The sequence below is a fragment of the Myripristis murdjan genome, chromosome 17, assembly GCF_902150065.1.
Source record: "Myripristis murdjan chromosome 17, fMyrMur1.1, whole genome shotgun sequence".
In the NCBI taxonomy this organism is placed as follows: Eukaryota; Metazoa; Chordata; class Actinopteri; order Holocentriformes; family Holocentridae; genus Myripristis; species Myripristis murdjan.
Genome location: NC_043996.1, coordinates 20,313,957 through 20,327,774, shown reverse-complemented (window position 1 = coordinate 20,327,774; position 13,818 = coordinate 20,313,957). Strand labels below are relative to the sequence as shown.

General features: G+C 45.5%; 1 protein-coding gene across 3 annotated transcripts in view; it reads left to right on the top strand.

Moving 5' to 3' along the window:
• Positions 1-13,818, top strand: part of LOC115375593 (zinc finger protein 521-like) — a 96,344-nt gene that overhangs the window by 56,926 nt on the left and 25,600 nt on the right. The window lies entirely within an intron of this gene.

The window sequence follows — 13,818 nt, the reverse complement described above, 5'->3', positions numbered from 1 at the left end:
TCCCAGTTTCAAATTGCTGCTTCATTAGGACTTGGAAGAGAAACCCATGGTTACATTTAATCAAACGAATCGGTATGGCAGACCCACACAATCAATCACAATCCTTATCCAATATGCTACATTCTGTAACTACCAAGCTGGCTTGGAGAAAAGTCAATTACGGCCCCTCTCTCTGCTCCTCTGCTGGGTTGCTCTGATATTATCCTGTTTCTGCAGTTGTTTTCATCATGCGCACATGGACTGTGTGCATCTAGTTCATACAGCTTTTTCCTATTCATACGGTTATTTCCAATTTTTCCTATTTATAATGCTGGTTCGTGTATGATACATGCACTGGGGTTTGTTGGGGAGTATGATGTGCCATATCTGCAATAATCAAATTAACTATTAATGATTTTTGCTCTCAAACTAACACTTGTGCTACTCAGTGGGTTGCAGTCAATGATGTTGTTCATATTTCATATGTTTCATGTCCATATGGATCTGTTCCCACTGTCTCTCTGTATGAAATCATTTACAGTTTGTCTCTATAGATGTTCCAGTTTTTCACCATGTATCCCTGCATACATTTCCCATTAGCATGTCAATGGATGTGTGTGTACACTGTCTAAATACATGCACACCCACATGCACATATACTGTATACACATAAGTATACAGCCTTGCTACTCAGTCCATCAGTCCTCTTTCTCTGTCTCTCTTTCTCCCCGTGTCTGTTTTTCCTTTCAACCTTTCCCTGACATACGAGCACGCACTTTCACTGAAATAAGCGTGCAGACTCACACACAATTCACATGCTCTACGTAATACACACATGCAAGGAGACGCACACAAGCATGCACACACAAGGTAGCTAGGTTGGTGGGGGCCATGGCTGCAGCTCTTCTGCGCAGTCCCAGAGTGGCTCCCGGGGCTCGGCTGCCAGTTGTTTGCCAGCGTCTCCGGGTGGAATTCATTCAAATTAAAGCGGCGGAATGAGGCCCGAGTCCCAGAATGCCTCGTCCCTCTCCTTCATCAGCATTCCGCCGATGAGAGTAATTAAAGCAGAAATTAATTCTGCTGTAAGCAGAGGAGCCACAGAATAACTGATATTAGAGGCTGGATGATGAATGCTTGGCATCAAGGGAGGTCTCAGGGGAAGAGGGGGAAATTCACAGATCTCTTTTTCTTTCTTTCTTTCTTTCTCTTTCTTTCTTTCTTTCTTTCTTTCTTTACTTACTTACTCGTGTTTCTATTTCTCAGGTTTATGTTGCCTGCCTTTCTCCCTTCTATATATCTCTCTCACTGTCTGCTCTCAATTTCTACCTTTTTTTCATGCTTTACATGTCTTTCATCCTCTGTAGCGTCATTTATCCTTTTAAGCCATAGCAAAGATTGCCATGCAAAGGTGAAGCCACTGGGTTTGAATGTGACTGGGGAAGTCTTCGTCAGACCTCGTCTCCTCAGTAACAGTATTTCACATTCTGTCAGCATTGGTGCTCTCATTATCAGTCACCAGACATATTAGAGTGTACTGATGCTGCAAATGCTAGCACTTTGTTATTTGTCAACAGAAGCCAACATGAGGAGTGCATTCAGGTGAATGGTTATTCTGTTTTACATTATCAGAGGCATACTGTTAAGTAATAGTGTCACAGCAAAAAAACAGGAATTATTTTAATTGCTATGAGACTATGTGTACAGCCATAGAGATGTATAATTATTGAATTAGACCGTCTATATAAAGTGCCTTGGAGCTAAATAGAGTATATTATTTTCAAGACAAACAGCATTTCTTTCCAAGGCATAGTTTGATATTGAACCTTGAAGCTCTCCAGATGATGTGATATTCTACCCAGGATGATTCAATGATCCCTCACGTCCCCTGACGCTTTATTTTTGGAATAGCACATCTTTAGCAAGAGCAGTCACAAGACTGAAAGACAAACAACTGAACTCATGAAACACAGAGACTAGATGAGGCTGTCAGTGAGATTGTTTTCCTCTCTTAGAATAAAATGTAATTGAACAAAGGTGAGCTCTTTGGGTCTTTATGGTAATGTTATATACGCTGCCGCCATGGAATTTGCCAGTGCATGTCTTAGCACCATCTGACTCCAAGGGAGGAGTGAATGGTAATGATGCTGACCTCTGCCCCTCCCTCTCTTATTCTGCCCTGTGGGTAAAAAGCCTGAGGAGGTAATAAACAATAGATAGATTTGTCTTGTTTGTATTTCGGCTGCTGCTGTCTTAATGGCATAAAAGATGGGTCTCTGTTTTCAATGTGATGCATACCAGGCCGTACACATAGTGGTATTGTGTTTTGAACCGGTTTGCTCAACAATATCTCGATCAGATGCAAATGAGAGGAAGCTCAGCTTGAGAGTTACTGACCATCATTAAGAATTTAGAGGGCTGGCTTGGATGGAGTGGAAACACAGAGTGATTGATCAGACACCATATAAAGGGGCAAATGCAAACTGAGGTGCTCGGAAAAAAGGACCCTTAGCCGCACTCGGACCTGTTGGTGAGGCCAGGTTGGGGGCGGGGAGAGGCTGAGGGGGAAGCTTTCATTGGCACTGTCCGATAATGATTCGTCTTAAAGGGACAGCTGGGTTGTATTTTTCTTTCTATTTTCCAATCGTGTCTTTTCTCTCTGAGCATCGCATGCCCCAAATTAAGAGACAACGCACTGACTCACAATACTTGTAGCGTGGATCACTCACATTATTCATTTAATTGCTTGCATACAAGTATAATATTATGCCTCCCTCGCTTTATCACTCATCTATGTCTCTTCCCAGCCCCCTCTTCTCTTTATTCCTCCTTTTGGAACGATGATTTGAAGCATGAAACAGAAATAGCATTCTTACAGTAAAGGCATTTCATTTGAATTATTTAGCAATCCTGTCTTTTTATAGACATGAGGTTCACCTATGTACCTTACTAAAAGCTTGGTTCCTACGGCAGATTTCAGGATGGATCTCTGTCGTGGATCGTATTGCCGTAGTGCATGATATTTCTCTCTGTCGTCCCGTACAGTGATGCCTTTATCAACTGGGAGGGCACATTTTGGTGTCTGCCATCCTGGAAATGGCGGCAACATTGTTTGTTTGTCTACTTTGTTCCTCAGACCAATAAAAATACACTCAAAATGAAACCTTGGTGTAACGATGACCTTAAACGCAATGACACTCTTTCCCATAACATTGTCCTGTCCAATAGTCCAGAACTCCCCTTAGAGGCCTTACAGCAAGTCTAGGAGGAACCGTATGAGAGAGAAATCGATTACTTTCCTCTCTCCACTGTCTCTGCCCTGGCTGAATTACTGAAACAAGATGCTGCACTTAGAGGAGTCTTTGGAGAGGCAGAGAGAGAGAGAGGTGGGGGGAGAGGGAAACACTTTTAGGGACATGGGTGCCATTTAGACTAGGACCATCTTCTCACAAAAAGCCACTAAAAGCAGTGAATGATCCTCTTCCTGTCCCTGCCTGGGAGGCGGTTAGCCTCCTGTGGTTAAGTGAATACAGAACATACTCTCAGGTTTGAGGTCAAAACAAGATCATTAAAAAGAGCATCAGTTCCTATAGCCCAAGCGTGGCATTCATACGCATAATTTCATGAAAATAAGGTGAGGAGTATGTCCTGCTATGTGTACAGTTTCAACCAAATTGTATTAGTATACTTACAGAACTGCAGATTATACCTTTGTTTTTGTCCACAGCGTGAACCGCGGTGTTATATTTTCTGAAGCCGTGCATACAGTAACACAGGTCAGCATAATGTGATCATGTGTGGTGCGTCCAAAAGCATGAAACCAGGCCGTGTACACCCAGAGTGATGCTGTTTTCAGACTTCCTAGTATCAAATGGGTGTTGTTTAACATCCACACCAGGTTTTATTGTCTGAACTATGAAGATGAAAATGAATCCCGCTCGTTTGGTAGACAGAACGTGGTGCTTAAGGGACCCAATCCCTGTAAGTGCCATTAAGTGGAAATTGCCGTTCACATATTCCAGTGGTTTGATTAATTACACTCTCTCATGTGCTTTCATAAAGGCCCAATGAAATATGGGGAGCAAATTGCATTGTGTTCCTGTATCCTGTTATGTAAAAGCAGTTTAATTATTGACACATGTTTTGCCACCTGGCAGGGGAAGGGATGGTTGGACATGAATAGAAATCATACAATAGATATTATGGACGGGTAGAACTAGCACTTGAGATGCCATGTGTTTCTGTATCTGTGTCACAATTTATGTCCCTGTCTTTACCTTGCCTCAGTTTCCTAAACTGTGTCACAGACGAAAGAGCAGCAGCGATCAGATGAACGTGTCACGTTCAGCATCTTGGGGAAGCGATTGTACTTTTCACCCTGCTTGACTGTATGTGACAGGACTGCTTTTTGAAAGGTGGAGACTGATAAATATGTAGTTAAGGTGCTATTCTGTGAAGGCTGCACAAGCTCCTTAGGGGATTAAAAGATCACTGCCGGCTTTGTATGATATCTAAAGGTAACTCTTTTTGATCAGAGAACAGGCTTAGATGCTGCTTAGTTACTAGTACGCTGCTACTTAAACTTCAAGGAAATTGTACGTAAAGCCAACAAGCAAATCTGAAGTTTTAACAGGACTGCCTGTCTTTATTCCCTTTTTCTTACCTGTTTTTTTTTTCTTTACAAGACAGTGTTTTTCGAGATCAGTGCCCCCTACTGCCATGGAGACTAAATTGCACTGCAATGTCTGGGCAGTACTACTCCTCCTTTTGTAGCCAATAATACTTGGGCTCCACTCTCTATTCTGTATTCTACAGTGTATGTGGAGGTATTAGCTCATAAAACCCTCCTACTGTCATATGAACCCACTGCTGTCCCTGAGCTCTATATGAACAGCAGGGCTCTGATACTTAGTCCCAAGCTGTTCCTGTTTGCCCAAAACGATCAGGCCTGGCCTCGTGCTCTCTACCTGATCTAGTTGACTGGGCTGTGTAAGTTAGGTAGGCAGTCCCTGTCTCCATCCCCCTCCTCCCTCCCAATATGCACTTGGACCCAGGCTCAGGCTGCACCTTTTGTGTTCCGCAGGGATAGGGGGGCCAGATGGAGGAATTTGATTAACCAGCAGTGGAGGACCAAATGTTCAATTGGATACAGAACCAGTTGGAAGGAGGGAGGGAGTGAGGGATGAGGCGGGGGTAGAGGGAGAAATCTAAAATGGCTGGTCATGTGCGCCGGCCAACACTTTCCAAAGGGGAGCCCAAACAGACACTGAGGTGTAGTAATGCAGAAGCCCTTTTCCAAGTACCAGCTGGGCCTTTTAGGAGCCTCTATCCCCACAGCAGACACGCGGCAGCCTCCGAGCAGCTTGACTTTACCATATGTGGAACTTTTTTATGCTCCACCTGGTTTCCCCAGGGGACCTGTGCCGCTGGGACGCCGGAGGCAGGTGAATTGCTCTTAATGCAAGGCACTGAATCACTGGGCCAACAACATGAGGGAAGTGCCTAGGGAGAGGAAATGGATCTGCAGAAAGACTGGCGCGGACTGGTGCGACCTTGGAGTTGGTGCCCGCTGCGGAGCAGAAAACGAGGCCGCGTGATGTGTCATTGTGCCTCCGCTCCACACACCTCCGCTTTATTAATATCCACAGTTGTATTTTTTACATCACATTTCATATTGTTTTTCAGAGTGCTTTTTAAAATGGAACTTAACTCCATTTGTAAAACTGACTGTGTCTTTCTCAACCTCAATTTAGTGCAAGCCACTGGTCAATTTCAAGCTGCTATCTGGGTTTCTTTCTGCCTCTCTCATTTCCCTTTTATCTGTATCATCCTCCCCTCCATTTCATCTGATAATCTGTTGCCACAGAATTTACAGTATTGATTTAGTAAATACAATATGACTGCACTCAACTGTACAGCATTTTTGTCATGTTGGAATATTTGCATGCAGTCTTTATTTAGAGGCATCAGCTGCCCTGTCTCTAGTTGGTGATAGATTTTTTTTTTTTTTTTTTTTTTTTTAATGTAGTTTAGAGTCCAGACCATCAGGACAGGTAGGTCAGATGAGGGAGATTTTGGCCTGGACAGTGGGGGTGTGGTCACTCTCCTGCCTGCACCTGTCTCACTGAGGCTGTGGCACAAAGCCAGAGGTCAGGGGTCACTGCAGGGGGCTGTCAAGGTCAAAGGTTTATCACTCTCCGAGGGGTCCTGCAGCCATCACTCAGGTCCTACAGTACACATGATCTGCCGGACTGAGTTTTTTTTTTTTTTTTTTTTTTTTTTTTTTTTCTCCTTCCCCCCTCTTTTTCTAATCCTTCCAAATGGCTCGGGCAAAACTCCTGACAGCAGCAAGAGAAACAAACTGTGGCGTGTGGAGCTCTAAGCCATCAGCTGGAGATTTCACTTTGAAAAGATTCCTTTTTTCCTCACTGCCCTTTCCACCAATCAGAGGACCCGCCAGAGTCCAGGCACCCAGAGCAGCTGCCCTCTGACCCTGCCAGCGGTTGTTGGTTTATTTTGTTTGGGCATTTTAGAGAGGATGGGGCTTCTTTTGACAGGTCAGGCAGCAGGACTTGGATGAGGTCTTTAGCAGAGACAGCCAGAGAGGGTGAATTTCACAGCTCGAGAAAAAGCCTTAAGCTTCCCCGAGCTTGAGTTCCAGCTCCAGTATTACACCCAGATTGCTGGAGAGAAAAGAGAAAACCAGGGTTGTCACATTCTAGCTCATTGAGACATGTGGAAAACGGCCCATTTTGGGGGGGGTGAAGTGGGGCCATTCATGCAAAGTCAATTCCATCAGCAGACAGAAATTCCTTGATACCCCTGTTTGTGCAGCTGTGCCCTCCGATTAAATTACACCAACCCTCTCCCAACACCCACGCCTCCTGACTGCCCCCTACGCCAGTCTCCCGCCCTACCTCCTCTCAACCAGCCAGGAGCCTTGCTGTTCGGTCTATGATTCACATGGGACACTTGGAGAGGTGAAGAGACGGGAGGGGGCACGTACCCCGCGGCTCCCCCTACTGGCAGCTGTAATCGGGGCAAAGCCGCAGCACTTCCATGGGTCAGAGGAGGGGCCTGTCATGTGCGGGGCACAGGGGGGCAGGCATAGGAGGCGCGTCCCCAGAGATGCAGTACTAACCGTCATGCTGTAGCACCAACTCTGACAGGCCGCAGGGAACGGGCCCGCCGGATCGAGCCTGTCAGCTGTTCCACCAGCGCAGAGCGATCGCGGAGCCCTCCACCGGGACTGTATCACTGAAGGCTTTTCTTCTCTGCCTCTGTTTTATTTTTTTTGGGTGGGGAGGGCACGGTGGTGTGTGTGTGTGTGTGTCTGTGTGTGTGTGGGTGTGTGTGCGAGGGGGGTGTTGAGGGGTATAATTGAGAGCACAGAGGGAGCTTCGTCTCTCCATCTTATGATTTGGAGGTGAAGACAAGCGCCCGCGGGGGCCCCCTGTCAGAGCTTTTGGGCGCGCTCAGTGCAGACTTCAATAAAAACACACAAAAAGAATTCCCCCACAAGGGCGCCTGGCTGAATTGCTGACGCCAATGTAAAAGATTCCGTTTTCTGTGAATCATTTAGTACGCGACCCTGCGTTCTCTACACAACGTGACAATAACAGGAACCCCCCCTCCTCCCGCATTTGTCCCTCTCATACAGAAAAATGAAAAACGCAACAAACTCAGAGAACGCCGAATTATTTTCACACGTTCTATTTCACACATCGATCAGCCTCTGCCACTCCTCCATTCTCCTCTTCCCCTCCCACCTCTCACTCCTCTTTTCTTTCTCCTCTCACTGCATTCCTGTCATGACAAATGTCAAACACAGTCAGTTAGGAGTGTGTTTTTTCTTTTTGGTAACCAAGCGCTTGCCAAGTCGAATGTGCGCTGGGACAAGACTGCTGCGGAAGCATCACATTGGAGCACCAGCATCAGATATTTCTGTGAAAGTAACAGAAATGTTTGAAGGTGTTGTCACAAGCTCACAGGCTCCTGCTGTTTGTGTGCACCAGAGGGAAATGGCGCCTTCTCAGCCCTTTTGTCTCCTCCCTCCCCATTGTTGTTTTTAAACTTATTTCTCTGTTTAGTTGTTATCACTTTTATTGTGGTTAAGAATCTCAGCATGCCTGTTTCTTGTGGGTTTTGACAGAGGGGGTCGGTGTTGTAGTCAGAGTTAAAATTAGAGGAGTTGCTTTTCTGCGTGACTTGGAGACATGTCATCTCCTAGAAGCGGTGGGGAGTCTGTCAGTCACAGCCATGGTGTGTTTTAATCATCTCTGTCCCACTTGGAGAAGTGCTGACGGTTAGAGTGAGGGTTCCCTCCCCTGGACAATACCAGGATTCGAGAATCTCATACACTCTGATGTCAGATGTAGCAACCGGTTAAGAAATATGAGACGTTTCTTCCTCAAGTTAATCCTGCAAATTCAATGGGGGAATCAAGCAATGTCTAGTGGATTTGAAGACATATCACAAGTGTGTTTGAAGGTTTTTGTGATCTTACAAAAGATATGACAGCTAGAAGGAGATTGGCAACAAAATAGCAAGAATTTGTCACTATAATAAGAGAATGGAGCTGATAGAATAATCAAAACCCACGACGTCTTAGAAGCTTAATGAGCGAGGGCTCCCCCCAAGCGAGCAATAATAATGGTGTTTTGTAATTCTATAGCCTTTTTAATAATACTCCAAGGAATGTTAAATAGACAGCATTTCTTTGTAAAGCAAAGTAGGTTAGATAGCAGATTATATTTTCCATAATATAGCAGCGATGACTGGTAGTGTCTCTTTACATTAAGTCTTTGACAGAAACTGTGCGTTCCAGTAGCCAGAGAGCTACGAGGCAGAGTCAGGCCGCACATTCCCTTTAACCCTGTGTACAGTTGGCTACTACACTACATCCATCCAGCTCTCGCTCCTTTAACCCCAACCCCAGTCTGAGCATGCTCCCTGTGGACTTCTCCAGAGATCTGGCCTCTCATTTCTGAGAGCATCCTCTGACAGTCTTAATGGACAAGTAGTCTCTCTCCAAGGCCAGGAGAGCTCTCGCTGAAAAGACCACTCTGGGCATGTCTGGGATAAGTACTGTTTTCTCTTTTCTCATCTCAGGCCCATCTAAGGTTGTGTTTACGGGGAGAAATTAAACGGGGCCGTCAGACAGCAGTGAGCACAGGAAGGAGGAGAGGAGGAGAGGAGAGAGGAGAGGAAAAGGAGGTTGTGGAGACCCTCTATTTGCCGCCTGCACCTCAGTATGAATAATGAAAACTCTATTTTAGAATTGGTGAAATTGGCCAATCCATCAAAAATGATTGAACCCCTTTAAATTTCCCCTTAAGCGGCTTCAAAGTTATAAAGAAAAAACATATTTTCCTATATTGTACGACAGTGCCACAGACATATTCTGTGTTTGCTGGGTGGAATGTGTCACTGAAGCTAATTCACTCTTACACTGAGTGAAATATTCAAACCCAAGACGCCATTGAGAATATCTAGATGTCCTGTACATGATTTTATACACATTCCCCTGTAATTCAGCAGGTCATATTTGGAAACTGACTAGAGTTTACAATAATCCAGTCATGGGGGTGGGGGGGGTGGGAGGGGGGTGCCCCGGTAGCTCAGTTGATAAGAGCGCATGCCATGTGTTAAGGCTGAGTCCTGATCGCAGCATCCTGTGTTCGAATCCAACCTCAGGCCATTTGCTGCATGTCAACCCCTCTCTCTCCCCTGTCCTTCCTGTCTCTCTCTACTGTGACTGTCAAATAAAGCAGAAATGCCAAAAAAAAAAAAAAATCTATAATAATCCACTCATGCAGGTAGCAAAGTTACAGAGGTTAAAGAAAACTGGCTGGTTGCTTTGAAGCCTCATTGCATTATGATATTTACGTTGCATTATTTTTATCCGTAATAGATCACAGAAAGTATACATCAAATATTTATATTATAAATATATATTAAAAGTTGTTATAGAGCATTCTGCTGAATAATTTCATCGCTTCCCATGGCAGCTGGAGTGTGGAGATATACATTTTAGGTATTTAACAGACACCAGAGTGACTTACGACACTGAACTTCGCTTTAAACAGAAGTGCTTAAGGAAAATATTCCTATAGGCCCCCAAGCAATTAGTCCAGCTGCCTGCCTTTGTCCACCTACCCATTGTGTTCTTTGTAAAAATCATTCTCTTATACCTCCACTTACTCCATCCTTTGAGACGCCATTGGAAATCCAGGGCTCTGAGTTGAACCCACAGTTGGTTTAAGTGTAATGAAATGTATGTCATGTCTCTGGCTCTCTCCCCCTGGCTTCCCCTCACCCCTAGCCCCCTGAAAGCACTGCCTTTGACAGGAAGGCCTCAGTGGCTTCTTCTGCAGTGATCTTTAGCCCCTCCAGGTCCCATCGACTATTTCAGGACGTCCCTGCGATTTGAGGGTGGACTCAACCGTTCACGCATGCTTCAGAGCATCGACTGAGGAGAAAAATAGACAGATAGATGGAGTGGAAGCCTCGGACAGCTAAACCAGCCCTCTGGGAAATCCTGCTCTGATGCCCGGCTGTATATAAAAACAGACAGCTTCTGCTATAATAGTATTTATTAATGTTGTGCAGTATGCTTATTGGACAACACCAGGTTGGTGGTGCTTATATGACACGCAGTGGAACTCCATCTAGGTGCTCATTTGCTCAGTGGTTGACACCGTCCCCGTCTTATACGTGCCCCTTTTTCTATTCTTTCATTTGATTTTCAGCAGTACACATAATGGAAACTATGGCAACAGAAGTCAGGTGCGGTGTCTGTAAAAGCACACAAGCTGAGCCATCCCAGATGATGCACATTTGAATTTTAACATATATTGACTCAGTCCCTGTTATCTGTTTATTTATCATATTCAGTCTTTATGCAGATGAGGGTGAACAGATCATGTGCAAAACACTTACCTTGCCTATGTACGTGTGTGTGTATTTACGAGGCTATGTACATGATTTAGGTGCAGTTTTAAATGCGTGCGACTGTGTGTGAGTGCGTGTGTTCATTTGCTTGCATGTGCACAAATGTGCGTGGGTGTGTGTCTGTGCATGGATATTGCAGCTTGAAGAGAGTGTGCATGTCCACTATATTAGACAGAGCATGCGAGGGGTGCCTCAGCGTGTGTGTGCCGCTGTCTGTTCGGAGCCCTCGGCGCCAGCAGGGTGCGCCATTCCAATTTACCCATCAGCCACGGAGGTGGGGGGTAAAAGCGCGGGGCATCGCTGTCGGAGATTTCACATTCGAGGGACGAGATTACCAGTCAGGGGACCCCTGTGTGGAGGTGATGAGGGAGGGAGACTGCGGGGGCACAGCGTGGGGGAGTTGGGGACTGTGGGGGGAGATTGGGAAAGGGGGGGTGGGTGAGGGGAGGTGGAGAGAGGGGGGGTAACACGACTCAACGCCACCCTGGAATCCGTGGGCTCTCTGTTTTCTGGGGAGCGTAGCTGCCAAGCTGCACATCTGTTTGACACCAGGCGCTGTGGTATGCCAGTCAGGGGCTGTCTGTCCTGATCCACATCTCCTCTCTCTCTAGTTTGCTCTTTGGATCTGAACTAGTGCTTAAGCTTCGTCTCTTCATGCAGCTTTGTGAAACTGTGCGCTGTACATTTACAAAAAAAAAAAAAAAATCAAAACAGGATGAAGGATTTCTTCTTTCAATTTAAGAGGACATTCTCTTTTTATAATCCGTTTTGCCTGTTTAACGTTATTTTTATTATTATTACTATTACTATTACTATTATTAGTATCATTATTATTATTATTCCTACCATACTCACATGCTCAAGAAAGATTCATGCATCCTAAAATACTGGAGTATAATCATGGCATTGTAAAATCACGGTGAATAGGAGTAACCACAGACCCTGCTGTAGGCTGTGCTCTCTCAGCCTGTGTTTGAGTGCCGGCCAAGTTAGCTATGGCTGCTCCAGAGGCCCTGAAGACATTCCAAACAGCATAACTCATTCTTTACACCCTCTCTGCTGCCATTAGTTAATTATATGCAGGTGTTTTCCTTTCTCAGGGTTTTTGCTGTAGATCTAATAAAAATGTAACCATAAGTACATAAAGCCAGATAGACGGAGAAAAGGAAGGGGAAAACAGTGTGGAGGAAGTGGCTGAATGTGCTGTGTGAAGCAAATTATTGCCCCCATGTAGATTCATCAGTTCTCCCTGCTGGATTAAGGAAGGGCCTTTCTAATGAAGTTCGCCCCGTCAAAATGAAGGGACTAATTCTGATTTAGCTGAGGTAATGAACTTCCCCTCTCCTAGTGAGAGCAGCACCATGGGGCGAGAGAAGAAGGGGGGTGGGGGGTAGGAGTAAAGGAGAGTGGCAGAAGAGGGGAGAGGGAGGCAGGACGAAGGCGAGACAGGAGAGAGACACGCAGGGAGGACAGAGAGATAGAAGGGAGAGAAGAAGCTAGGTGGAGAATAGGAAAAAAATTATGCAAAACGCCTGTCTCGTATTTGCTGAGATGTATTAAATTTCCAGTGCGGGTGCCTGTGTTATATAAAATTATGCTAATGTCTTGTGGCCCGCTGCGAATGGCGGCTTGCTGGTCCCGAGCATGCGTGGCTGGCCGCTACACGGAGCGCACTCAGTGGGACTCGCCTTTTCTATTAAGGAAAACCTCTAGACACCTGATGATGAATTCTCTCTCACCAAATGTTCCCCCTTTTTTGTGTCGAAAATATGAGCGCTTTTCTAAATGACTTTGGAGAGCCCGGCGTGGCGCTCGGCGGCCTGCGTCGAGCATGGGGGAAGGTGGGGTGCGAGGGGGGGGTCCCTCTGCAGCAGGCTAAGGGAGTCAATTAAGGCAAGCACTGATAATTATAAGCCGGCAGAACGCAGGGGCTGGCTAATTGTACAGTGTTCCATGCCGCGAGCCCAGCCAAGGGGCCTCTCCACATCGCTCTCTTTCCCTGCTCCTTTGTGTGGACTGTGGACCCCATAGAGCCCACATACCTCAGCCTGACAATGCCGCAGTGAGGCTGGCGAAGAAAGCTGGGCATGTGCCCATAATTAACTTTTTACATTCAGGCCACTCACTCTTTTGAGACCTGAAATAGAGATTCTGGTTAGATTCACACCTCATTTCTTTTCTCCAGTTTTTTTTGCCAGAGATGGATTTTCTTTGTTCACTTTGCTGTTGGTTTTTTTTTTTTTTCCTCGCTGTCTTTTTTTGCCTCTCTCACTTCGCACAGCAACTTTCATTGAGCACCAGAGTCTTGTGCTCTGAAAAGTCAGGGCGTAGTCACTTGACCTTTATTTCCCTCTAACAAGAAAAAGCCCAGCAGTTTAGAATAGGCATGTATGGAGTAAATTAGAGCAGTTCAGTGCAGAATGGTGTTTGTGTGGCTGCAGGGGGTCCGGCACTCCCATGCAATCCATCTCAGCAGCCTGCACTGTTTGTCCCCAATGGACCTCCATACCTGCCTCCAGCTGCAGCGCCTACACATCATTCGTTAACAAGTATTCGGCTCTCGCCTTTGTTGTTGTGGATTTCTCCCCTCTTTTTTTTTCTTTTCCTCTGCCTCTGTGACCTACACACTGTTCATTTGACCGAGTTTTAGCCATTGTGTGTTTCAGCTGTAAGAATAGCAGCTAATGTGATCCAGGCAGAAAAAAACAAAATGGCAGACTATCTTTCAAAGCATACTGTAACCTCAAATCCATTGCAAACATGAACCACATATCAGTCATTTCTCTTCTGACAGAGTGCTGGTCTAAAGTTAGGAATCCTTCACTTCATGTTAAAATAATCATGCAGAGTAATGCTGTATCTGTTTTGCGTTATTATGCCCCTAATATT